The sequence below is a fragment of the Arachis ipaensis genome, chromosome B06, assembly GCF_000816755.2.
Source record: "Arachis ipaensis cultivar K30076 chromosome B06, Araip1.1, whole genome shotgun sequence".
Lineage (NCBI taxonomy): Eukaryota > Viridiplantae > Streptophyta > Magnoliopsida > Fabales > Fabaceae > Arachis > Arachis ipaensis.
Window position 1 is genome coordinate 88,614,238 of NC_029790.2, and position 11,947 is coordinate 88,626,184.

Below are 11,947 nucleotides of genomic sequence, written 5' to 3' on the forward strand. Positions count from 1 at the left end.
GAGCCATGCGTGCGCGTCGCTCCTCGCTGATTGTCTCTTTTATTTCTTGTGCTCCTTCCATTTTTGCAAGCTTCCTTTCCATCCTCTAATCCATTCCTGCCCTGTAAAGCATGAAAATACTTAACGCACAGATCACGGCATTGAATGGTATAAAGGGGAATTAAAATACACAAATTAAAGGCTTAGGAAGCAAGTTTTCAACCATAGAACAAAACTAGGAAGGAATTGTAAAACCATGCAATTTGTATGAATAAGTGTGCAAAGACTTGATGAAACCACTCAATTGAGCACAAGATAAACCATAAAATAGTGGTTTATTAAGCAACACTAAAGCAAGAAACATCAATCAAAGGGAGGTTTTCTAACTTTACAAAAATTCAATTCCTTTTGGTTATTGCTTAATTATGTTTGTCATAAAGGGGGAGATTGTTGAGTTAAGAAATTAACTAAATTAATTAATGATGACAAACATTATTTTTGGGCAAAATAAATAATTAGTGTTGATTATTTATAATTGTATGTTACTAATTATTTTACTAAATGTTGCAGGCCAAAATTAAATCTAATAGCCCAAATTGGAATGTAAATAATACTACTAGGTTGGTGGGCTGGTAAATCAAGTGAAGTCCAAAAGAAAACAAATCTGAGGAACCAACAGGCTGAACTTGAGTGGAACCCGATCCAAGCCCGATCTGATTTCACCAAATCCCTCCATCTTGCTCCCAAAACAACGTTCCTTTTCTCTGTCTCAGTCAAATCACAGAACTCAGAAAAAGTAAGAAAGAGAGCTTAGTTCCTAAGCTAGTCATGAAAGAAGAAAGAAAGAGAAAGGCCAAGCTTGAAAGGCAGAAAACAAGTCATCCATTTCAAACCAAATCAAGCTTAGGTAAAGGTTAAAGGTAACCCATTTCCTTTTACATGCATCAGATTTTCTTCTCTTCATCTTCAACGTTCTGCCTATCCATTCTGAGTTATATGGAAAAGAGGATTTCTGTTCTTCTCTGATGTGCATCAACGGTTGAAAATATGTCTTGGGGACCAAGTTGTGTTTCAATGGTCAAGATCTGGATTTACCATTGAAGAAATCTTTTTCTGCTGATAATGTGGCTTTCGGTCAAGAAAGGGAAGTCAGAAGCAAAGTTTCCATTGTGAGGATTAATCGAAAAAAGTGAGACAGTGGGTTGGTGAAGCTCAAGGCTCAAGAAGTTGACCTAGGAAGAGCAACCAAGCAACATGCAAGGAGATAAAAGAAGTCTTACTGTTCATTCAGGAGCCAAGGAGAGATAACCCAATGTATTGAGGTTTTTGTTCTGAGAAGAAACTCTCTGAAGAAGTTCATCTACTTGGACAGTTCTTTCTTTCAAAGAAGCATTCCGCCAAAAATGAAGAACTGAATCAGAGACATGCAAATCTGGTTTATCACATAGCAAAGAGGCTGTTGAAGAATTCAATCTCCTTCATGTTTTACAGATTGTAATTTACTTTTCAATGTTTATCTTTCTGTAATTTTTTGAGTGAAAAGGCATATTGAGAGAGCTCAAGTAAAAGCCATGAGTGAAAAGAGGCTGAGTGATACACTTGAGAGAAAAGCCTAGAGTTATTCTCAGATTTCTTTAGGTATGTTCATGTCTTGTATCTTGTACCTGTGAGGTATCCCTTTCTTAGTTGGGTTAGCACTAAGAGTGAATAGTTAGGTATTAGCATAGCCAATGTCAAGTTAGGTTACAACTTGAGTGTGAAAGGATTGTGTCAATCCTGTGGAATTGGTGTATGTAATACTGTTAACTATAGTAGAAATTTCTCCATTATTGTGGAGGAGACTAGACGTAAGTTGCATAGCACAAGGTAACCAAACCAGGATATATGCTGGTGTTAGCTTTTCTCTTCTCTGCACTGTTCTGTTTTCTGATATTCATGAAATAAAAATAAATTGTCTCATAAATTTTCACTACTGAGTTCAAACAGAATCAGAATTCAAATATTGTTTGAAAGGGTCAGTTCAGATACTTAAAAGAAAGGCATAGATTCAACCCCCCTTCTCTAAGCCTACCACAACCTTCACATATATATACCTAACTTCAATTTCTAACAACAATACTCAAAAAAAATTCTTAACAAAAATAATTATAATTCTGAAAAATTTGAAAAAATTTAAGAAAATAAACTTACATAATCAGGATGGCGTAGATAATTTACAATATGAAATTCAGGACGATCAACATCTTTAGCTTTGTGTTTCCTTGGCATTGTTTAATTTTTTTTGCATGCACTATGAAGAACCACCGAAGGAAGAAGAAGAAGAAGAAGAAGAAGAGAGAATAGAATGGCTGTGAGGGTTAAGGAGATTTTGAAAGTGAGATTTCGGACAGAGAAAATGGGGGCAACAAGGGGTATGTTGGGTTCAGGGGCACCGTTCTGGGGAGCTTGGCTTGCGCGACACGTGGCTGTAAAGCCACAAATCAGACCGTGCGTGTGGTCCCTGCAAATCGGACCGTCCGATCTCCTTTCTCCCTGTCGCACCGTCCGATTTCTCTCTACCTGACACCACCTGGTAAAGCATACACGCCCCCCATATCTGTGGCCTACTCCATAAAAGGCTCCATATGAAAATTAAAAAGCGACAAAAATACAAATCGTAATTCACTATCATAATTCACTCACAAATCTAAAATTGTCTTTCAATATATAAATTGTGGCAAGATAATGGAATTTTAAAGTTGCATATAAAATTCACTAGTACAAAAAACAAAGACTCCTTAGCTTGCGGATCGGATCTATATCCGTAATTTTCATATCGAATTCGGATAAATACCGTGGATATGCGGATCAGATCTAATCCATAAACATCCTTATCAAATTTCATTGAGTAAAAAGTAAGAGAAACATAAAACAATATATATTACGAATAAGATTCATACAAAAAGAAAATTTATTTTATAAATTATAATAACAAAATATTAAATAATAACATAAAATTTAAATTGGTAACATAAAAATTGTCCTGATAAAAAAATGCATTTCATACATATGAAAATTATGATCCAAATGCTACATTTTTAAATTGAATTAATCGAAAAAAAATTATAATTACTTGCAAATTAGTATTTGAAAGGTATTGTTCTTTCAAATTAGTGAGACACAAACTTTTTACGACCTTGTTCTTTTCTACAAACCATAAATATTTTCCTAATCATAATGTTTTTAGGATTTTAATTTGAAAAGGATCCTATAAAATTCTTATACTGATAATATCCTAGTATCATAGTAATATCTTTGTATCATAATGGTACTAATCTAAACTAAAAATAATAACTAGATGGGAGATTATCTTCTTTCGGTAGATAGATTGGAGATAATTTTGCTGCCAAGTTGGCGATGCTAGTTATCTCATAAAAAAATGTTAAGAGGCCATTAAAATTTTTTTGCTTGCCCACAGTATTTAGTTCGACAATGCATTAATCTGTTGTAAATTTAAATTCTATTTAAGGGTTAATTTGTTGTGGATTTTGTTGGTTAATAAGTTGCTGCATATAAAAAACAGTATTCAAATTCTGACACTTATTTAAACAGACGAGTGAGCTGATCATTCGACCAACATAAGCTAGTTAAAAATTTATTATTATTGATCATCACTTATCCGTTAACTCAATTTTTTATTTTAATAATTTAAATAACATATTTTATCATATACTTTTAAATATTAATAGTTAAGTTAACTAATGACTAAAAATAAAAAAAATTAAATAGCCCTCTACCATTTTTCTTTCATAAATTAACAATCTGACTATATGACATTTGTTCGTTAGCCCCCTCCAGTCATAAAAAATCGTGTTTATTGTTAGTCCTCAAAATATTAAAATAATAAAAATTACATATACTCTTACTCGCCTAAAATCTAACAAATTTAAAATATTAAAATTTAATTCTCAAAATAAAAAATTAGATTGATTCTGATAAATAAAAATAGATCCTTAAAATAAAATAAATAAATTATTAAATATGAATCAAACCCTCCATTATGTTAGTCACCAAAAAACCCTCCATTATGTTCTAAATTTATAAATTCTAAATCACAAATTTTAAATTCTAAATATTAAAATCTAACATTTAAATCTTAAACTCTAAATTTTAAAGACTAAATCATATATAATTAGAGAATAACTTTTGTGGAGTTAAATTTGAGAGATATCTTTATATTTTGGTTAATTTAATTTAATAAATAATTTACAAAAAAAATCAGGCATTAGTGTTGAAATTTTGGTAAGGAAGAAAAATTAGGAATAGGAGTTAAAGAATTAGTAAGGGGAAAAAAAGAAATTAAAGGTTTTAAATCAATGTGTTACATTTACATCTAATGGGACTAAAAGAATTAGGAAAACAAACAAATGGTGACTGGAGTAACTAATAAAAGTGGTCTACTAGAATGGAGTAAGTAATAAAACTAAAGTGATCTACTAGATGTATTATTCATTTTCCTTTCCAGCTCCAAAATCTTGATGACAGAAGTTTTATCCAAAAACTTAATTAAAGGATATAATTAATATATGCCTTTAATGTTACTATTAATAATTTTTTTTAATTTTTTTTAGTAAATCTATAACAGATTTATCATATATTTTCTGTTGAAAAATTACTTTAATTAATTTGTATGCAATGAATACGAGTCTAAACGCCTACCAGATGTGAGGATATGGATGAAACAGTGCGCCATTTTGCTAAGACGGTCTGGCACCACCTTCCACAGCAAGACCATGTCAAAGAGTTCTTCAGTCTCGGCCTCAATGAATGGTTATGTAATAATCTTGCTGGAAAACTGGACTGGCCATGTCTGTTTGGAGTGGCGATATCATCTCTTTGGTATTGTGAAATAAACTCATATTTGGAGGAAAAAACTCACTCACCCAAGTGCAGTGGTGACTTCCATTAGAACCCATAGTGCTGAAATAGCGAATGTGATGAACAAAATGAAGCCACCTGGGAAACAGAACCTGGAGCGGGAGTCTTTAATTTCCTGGGTTCCCCCTTCTTGGAAGATTCATGAAGAACTTTTCCTGCAATCTTGGAAGCCGCACCATAATGCAAGCTGACCTCTGGGGCATCGTCAAAGGCTTCCATATAGCTACGGCTAGTGGTTATCAAAAGCTTATTATTTTGACGGACTCGTCCATGGCAATTCGGTTCATAAAGGAGGGAGTCCCTTCCTCACACCCTTGCAAAACTCTCCTGGAAGATATCAGAATCCTCTCGAGTCGCCTATAGCATATAGAATGGGTGCACACACTTCGGGAAGCCAACTTCGCAGCTAATACTCTAGCAAGGAAGGGCCAAGAGCTACCTCTCGGAACTCACATCTTTGACATGCCAAGTTGCCAACCGCTCATATCTGCCCTACACTTGCAGAGGGTTGTCTAGGAACTCCCAGATAAAGGGGCACTAGTTAGCCCTGACTATTTTTCTTTTTTAGTTGCTTGTCTTGCACTTTCTTTCGGGTATTTGAAAAAAAAACAAAACAAAACAAAACAAAAAAAACCCCTCTAACCCCCTCCCTCCTCCTCCTCTTGTATTTTAGAAAGTAAAATATAATTTTCTACCCTTAAATGGTTTCTCTCTCATATTTATTATTGGTTCCACCTATAAAATAAATAGTGAGAGGTCACACTTTACCCTCTAAAATGAAATTCAATCCAAATCTCCCTTTCCCTCTCCCTCCCACCAAAATATAAAGTATTATTTCCCAGGGCTTGAAGTTACATTTACAGATGTTACCACCAGTGCCCTGTAGGATTGATCTTCTGATATACAACTTTCGTGTCCACTATGGAATACGAGGCAATTTTCACCACCCAGAACCCGCCGGGGGTGGGGGAATGGGGTTTGACCAAAAGAACAAAAAAAATGGGAAGAATGTTTTGACGTCCACTTTATTCTAATTTCGTATGTGCTTTGTTTCTTCCACTTCTAAGAGAAACCTATCATAAAAATAAAAAGCTAACACGGAATAAAATTCAAATAACCAAATACATCTATGAATCTTTTGTGGCCAGTCATTAATGACACAGAAAACAAGGATTATCATAAAACAATTGATATCAAAGAATCTTAAGAATGTCAGAAAAAAAAAATGGGGGCATTAACTGTCAGCAATAACATCCCGTTAACATGTCCACAACTCATGAGGTTTAGCCAATGCAAACTACCCATATCTAAACAATCTAAAATACGCGGATTGCACTCCCCATTGTACTCTTGAGGTACAAGCATCTCACCTGTTTCAACAAACAAAACATAAATGAAAAGACGGTTAACAAAAAATTAAAAAAATAAAATAAAGACATCACTTTTCAAAGACAGCATTCCTTTTCAAATCAAAACAAAGGTAGTTGAAAATGATTCTCTGCTTAACAACGAGACTAAGTTAGTGCCTATTCAACATCACGCTGCCAGCATTTGGCTACAAAGACATCACTTAAAAGATACGTGTAGTTGCCTAAGCTTTTTTATGAACACATCAACGGGCAGTAATAGAACAATTTCAAATATATTCATGCTTGTTAATATAATAGAATATATTGACATCATGAAATAAACACATCTCACGCTGAGATTAATTAGCTTGCCTATATCTTATCTTGGAGAGAACAAACAGTTTCAAATAAGACCCAAAATTTTGTATACTTAAACCAAAAGCCCAAAAGACTCTCAAACTTAATGCTCCAATATTGAGAACCTTAATACTGATACTCATATAAGGCCTCGAACAGTCAAACTTACATTTTGCCAGTTTTTCTTCAATAATGAAACAAGGAAATTGACACTGAGTTGTACATTCTGGAATATCTGTTTCTCCTCCATTGAGCAATTTCCAACAGCAACACCCATGCAAAGAACTTTCTTAAGTTGAAACTTCACCATTGCTTTTGTTTCATTAACTTTTGACTCTAAGGATTCCTGATGTGTCACTAATGTTGGAAACTTACCTGCATTGGTGGGTTCATATAGTCAACTGATCATATACAGAGCAACATATTATAATCCGAAACCGCAAAAATGAAATTTCAATCCATTGTAGCCTTGTTAAGAATAAAAAAGGTAGGGAAAATGTGAAAGGCTGCTTGAGGAACAATCAATGAGCTTGCAGAGTCCCTTCAAAAGGCCTCTCTCAAAGGATCCCAAAGTTAATTGGGTTCCAATTGCTGTCCGCCCCCTAACTAAACCACATATGAAATTGATTATTTTCATAGGGCTACTCAAAGAGGCATAGGTTACATTACTTGGTTAAGAACTTCACTATAAGAGAATTATGTTGCTGAAAACTTTTTCCATCGGCAGAAAATAGTAGGTCTTCCTAAACCCCAAAGCAGATAATAGAAAAGCAGGCAATGAAGTGAATAGTCCTATACTAAGCAACAAATTAAAATATGAAACTGCAAGAATTTTCAATCCAATGTACACTTGAATAAAAAAGTTAGACAAAATGTGAAAGGCTCCTTGAGTGATAATCAATATGAGACTAGAGAGTCCCTTCAAGAGGCCTCTCTCAAAGGACCCCAAAAGCTAATTTGGTTCCGATTGATGTCCGCCCCCTAACTAAGCCACATATGAAACTGATTATTTTCATAAGGCTACTCAAAGAGGCATACATTCCGTGAAAGTCAAAAGAGAATCTACAGTGTTGAAAACTTTTTTATCAGCTTCCTAGTTCTGATTTCCGCATAATCAAGATGTTATTCCCAAATCACACAGAAGATAATAGAAAAGCCGGCAATGATGCATGATGCAAATAGTTATATATCATAATCCACAGTAACTAAGTCACAAATATACATATATATATTTTTCCTATAATATATATATGCATCATAGCTACTTTGTTTGAGACGCTGGATAATTTTTTTTGGTAGTATTAATTGATCAAACATCAAAGGGTCCAAAATCTTTAAATGCTAGATTACATATGTATGTTGGAGTCTCTCCCACCAAATAGTATTTAGTATAGTAAATTCCTATAATGTTAGATTCTGACCCTCCTGCACTCAAAGAAAGGATTGCAGATGTTGTTAGATTCTGACCCTCCTGCACTCAAAGTGAATTTTTTGGAGTTACAGAAGTTCAATTGGCGCACTCTCAATTGCGTTGGAAAATAGACATCTTGGGCTTTTCAGAAATGTATAATAGTCCATACTTTGCCCGATATTTGATGATCCAAACTGGCGTTTAAAAGCCAGGTAGAGACCCTTTTCTGGCGTAAAATGCCAGAACTGGTACCAGAACTGGAGTTAAACGCCCAAACTGGCATCCAAGCTGGCGTTTAACTCTAGAAAAAGCTTATGCACGTGTAAAGCTCAATGCTCAGCCCAAGCACACACCAAGTGGGCCCCGGAAGTGGATTTCTGCACTCTCTGCACTTAGTTACTCAATTTCTGTAATCTTTAGTAACTAGTTTAGTATAAATACTAGTCTTTCCTATTGTTTTAGAGAACTTTGGACTTTTATGTTACATTTTGGAGGCTGGCCACATGGCCATGCCTAGACCTTTTTCTCTTATGTATTTTCTACGGTGGAGTTTCTACACCTCATAGATTAAGGTGCGGAGCTCTGCTGTTTTTCATGAATTAATGCAAGTACTATTGTTTCTCTTTCAATTCACGCTTACTTCTTCTCCAAGATATACTCTCGTACTTAATTCAGTTAATTCAGAATGAAGGGGTGACCCATGACAATCACCCACTATCTTCGTTACTCGCTTAGCCAAGATCCGCGTGCCTGACAACCACAAGCGGTCTACATGATATTCAACGTAGTCATTGGACGACAGCCAGAGTATAGTCTCTTGGGTCTCTGATTCACGGACCGAGTCCGTGAGATTAGAACCTTCGTGGTAGAGGCTAGAACCAATTGGCAGCATTCTTGAGATCCGAAAAGTCTAAACCTTGTCTGTGGTATTCCGAGTAGGATCTGGAAAGGGATGACTGTGACAAGCTTCAAACTCGCGAATGTTGGGCACAGTGACAGTGTGCAAAAAGATAGAGAGATCCTATTCCGACACAAGTGAGAACCGACAGATGATTAGCCGTACGGTAGCTGTACCTGGTATTTTTCATCTGAGACGAGAAATCCGACAGTTGATTAGCCATGCAGAAATCGTACTTGGACCATTTTCACTGAGAGGATCATACAGTTTGCCATGGAAGGGAGCACGCATGATTGGATGAAGACAATAAGAAAGCAGAGGTTCAGAAGTAACAAAGCATCTCCAAACGCTTATCTGAAATTCCCACCAATGAATTACATAAGTATCTTATTTTATTTTATGTTTTATTTATCTTTTAATTATCAAAACCTCATAACCATTTGAATCCGCCTGACTAAGATTTACAGGAGAACCATAGCTTGCTTCAAGCCGACAATCTCTGTGGGATCGACCCTTACTCGCGTAAGGTTTTATTACTTGGACGACCCAGTGCACTTGCTGGTTAGTTGTACCGGAGTTGTGAAAAGTGTGATCACAATTCCGTGCACCACAAAGCCTCTATGGTACCCCACCAAAAACCGTGACCATAGCCCCTATGGTCACCCCTCATTAAACCGTGAACATAGCCTTATCTATGGTCACGGTTTTGGCCGTAACCATAGCCTCTATGGTCACCCGTCACCAAAACCGTGACCATAGCCTTATCTATGGTCACGGTTTTGGCCGGGACTATAGCCTCTATGGTCACCCCACCTTAAACCGTGACCATAGCCTCTATGGTCACCCCTCACCAAAACCGTGACCATAGCCCCTATGGTCACCCCTCCTTAAACCGTGACCATAGCCTTTATGGTCACCCCACCTTGACCGTGACCATAGCCTTATCTATGGTCACGGTTTTCACCGTGGCCATAGCTTATCTATAGTCACAGTTTTTACCGTGACTATAGCCTGTTTTATGTTATGAGATTTAATTTTTTCAAAGCATAATCACATCCCAAATGATGATAATCACAAAATAAATTAATAAATATTAATCCTGAATTAATATAAAATACAAGATAATTTCTATTTTAAACTTCTTGAAAATAATCAATCTTAAAATGAGACATAATCAAGCATGTTCTGGAAAATATTTGCAATTTAGCAATTGAAGATTTTACATATCAATAATTATAAAATATCTTTGAAAAACAGAGCTATTTAAAAAATCAAAGAAAATAGATACAAAAACATTTAAAATTTTTACATACTAATCACATAAATAAAGTTTATGCATGACCTCTGAAAAATAAATAAAATTAAAATTCCTAATCTATCGTTAAGACAAAAAATAGTGATATCATATCATCTACATGACATTTATAAAGTGATGTGTTTTGATTGAGTGAAATCAAAATGATTTAGTAGTCCCCATATATATTTCTTTGGTAAAATTGGAATGAGAAATTTCATGCAAAAATTTACTCTTAGTGCTTAAATTCATCACTGTTACAACTCATTATATTCACCCATTTGTTTAGTGTAAAACCTTGCTATTACCAATTTCAGAAGAAACAAGAAATGCTAATCCCTAGGTTAGTTCAAAAAACTCTAAATTCACGGACAGTCCCAACAAATAACCATCCTACAAGCATACCAAACAAGTTGTTTATCGCTGCATTGAAAAATTGAAAACACAGAAAATTTCACTGAGAACTAGCCATAAGAATTCACATTTGAGAACAAGGAAATCTGCTACTTGACTAAGTTTAAATCAGAGAAAATAAAAATAGCCTAAAAAGATGCATTGAAACCTAGGATATTAAAGATGAAGAGAATATACTGGCATTAGAAATATAATCTCATCGAAGTGCCAATTATCATTGGCAAAGCACACAACCGGAAAGCCCTACAATGTTCATCTGCATCAGCAATCTAGCCACTGAATAGACTTCCAATTAACGCACCACCAAGACATATGCTCACCACCAGACCTACATTCAAAATCACACAACAATAAATAAACAAATCAAACCAAATCAAATTATTTAAAACTTTTAAGAATGCATCAAATTAAGCATGGTATTGGAATTTTAGTTTCACCTTCTGCCAAGGTATTTTCCCTGAAGCCAAGATCCACAAATATGCTTTCAAGTAGTTCATTAACTACTTTGGATAAAACAAAAAACAGAGGATCAATATTGAAAAGTTAACTAGACTACCAATCAAAGTCAAGGAAGAATGCAAAGGAGAAACTATAAAACACAAACCCAAGATGGTATCCAAATAGAAATGATGAAAGGGTCTCCACAAGTATATGTGGTAAGGAGAGCTTCCAAGAAGGATTCGATGTTTCTTTCTCCAAGAAGGATTTAATGCATCCATATCTTTTGAACCTTATTTTGCTGGAAATTAATTAATTAGATTAGGCTTATGCTTAATATATAGATAGTTGGATATTTATCACTAAATATGCTAAGCAATATTATATATTTTGCTGTAAATATTAATGTTAACAATCAAATCATGCCAGTTAATGTCCTATCCACCGAAAGAACAATCATCCAAGATTTGAAATGCACAGCAACCAGCAGCAAAGAAAAAAGTTAAATAAATCCAACAAGAAACAACTAACACAGCAAGCAAAAAGTGAAGGGGTACATTAAAATATTAAAGCTATCAGATTTAAAGTTATCAGATTACAACTTAATAAAACCCTAAAGCTCAATTTGGTTTTTATCTTACAACTAGCCACTGGCCTGCGTTCTCTTTTCCCTCTCTTCTTCAATGGCGACGCAAGAAAATCAAGAATCAAGAAAATCAAGAAAATGAAGCAGATTATCATCAAGGCAGCAGCAAACAAGATAGTGACACAGAACAGAATTCAATCCTACCAGGGGAAGGCAGAATAGAACAACAATGGTAGCCTAGACAGTAAGGGTTTTTGGTGATTCCAACAGCAATACTCAGTGGCAAAGGCTTTGGCGTCTGCGA

The 11,947-nt window shown here is 35.0% G+C and overlaps 1 long non-coding RNA gene across 1 annotated transcript; it reads right to left on the reverse strand.

Moving 5' to 3' along the window:
* LOC107604645 lies at positions 5,978 to 7,805 on the reverse strand. The gene is made up of 2 exons (XR_001612324.2): positions 6,772 to 7,805; positions 5,978 to 6,266 (listed from the first exon to the last, which is right to left on the reverse strand). It is a non-coding gene; the product is annotated as an uncharacterized LOC107604645 (long non-coding RNA).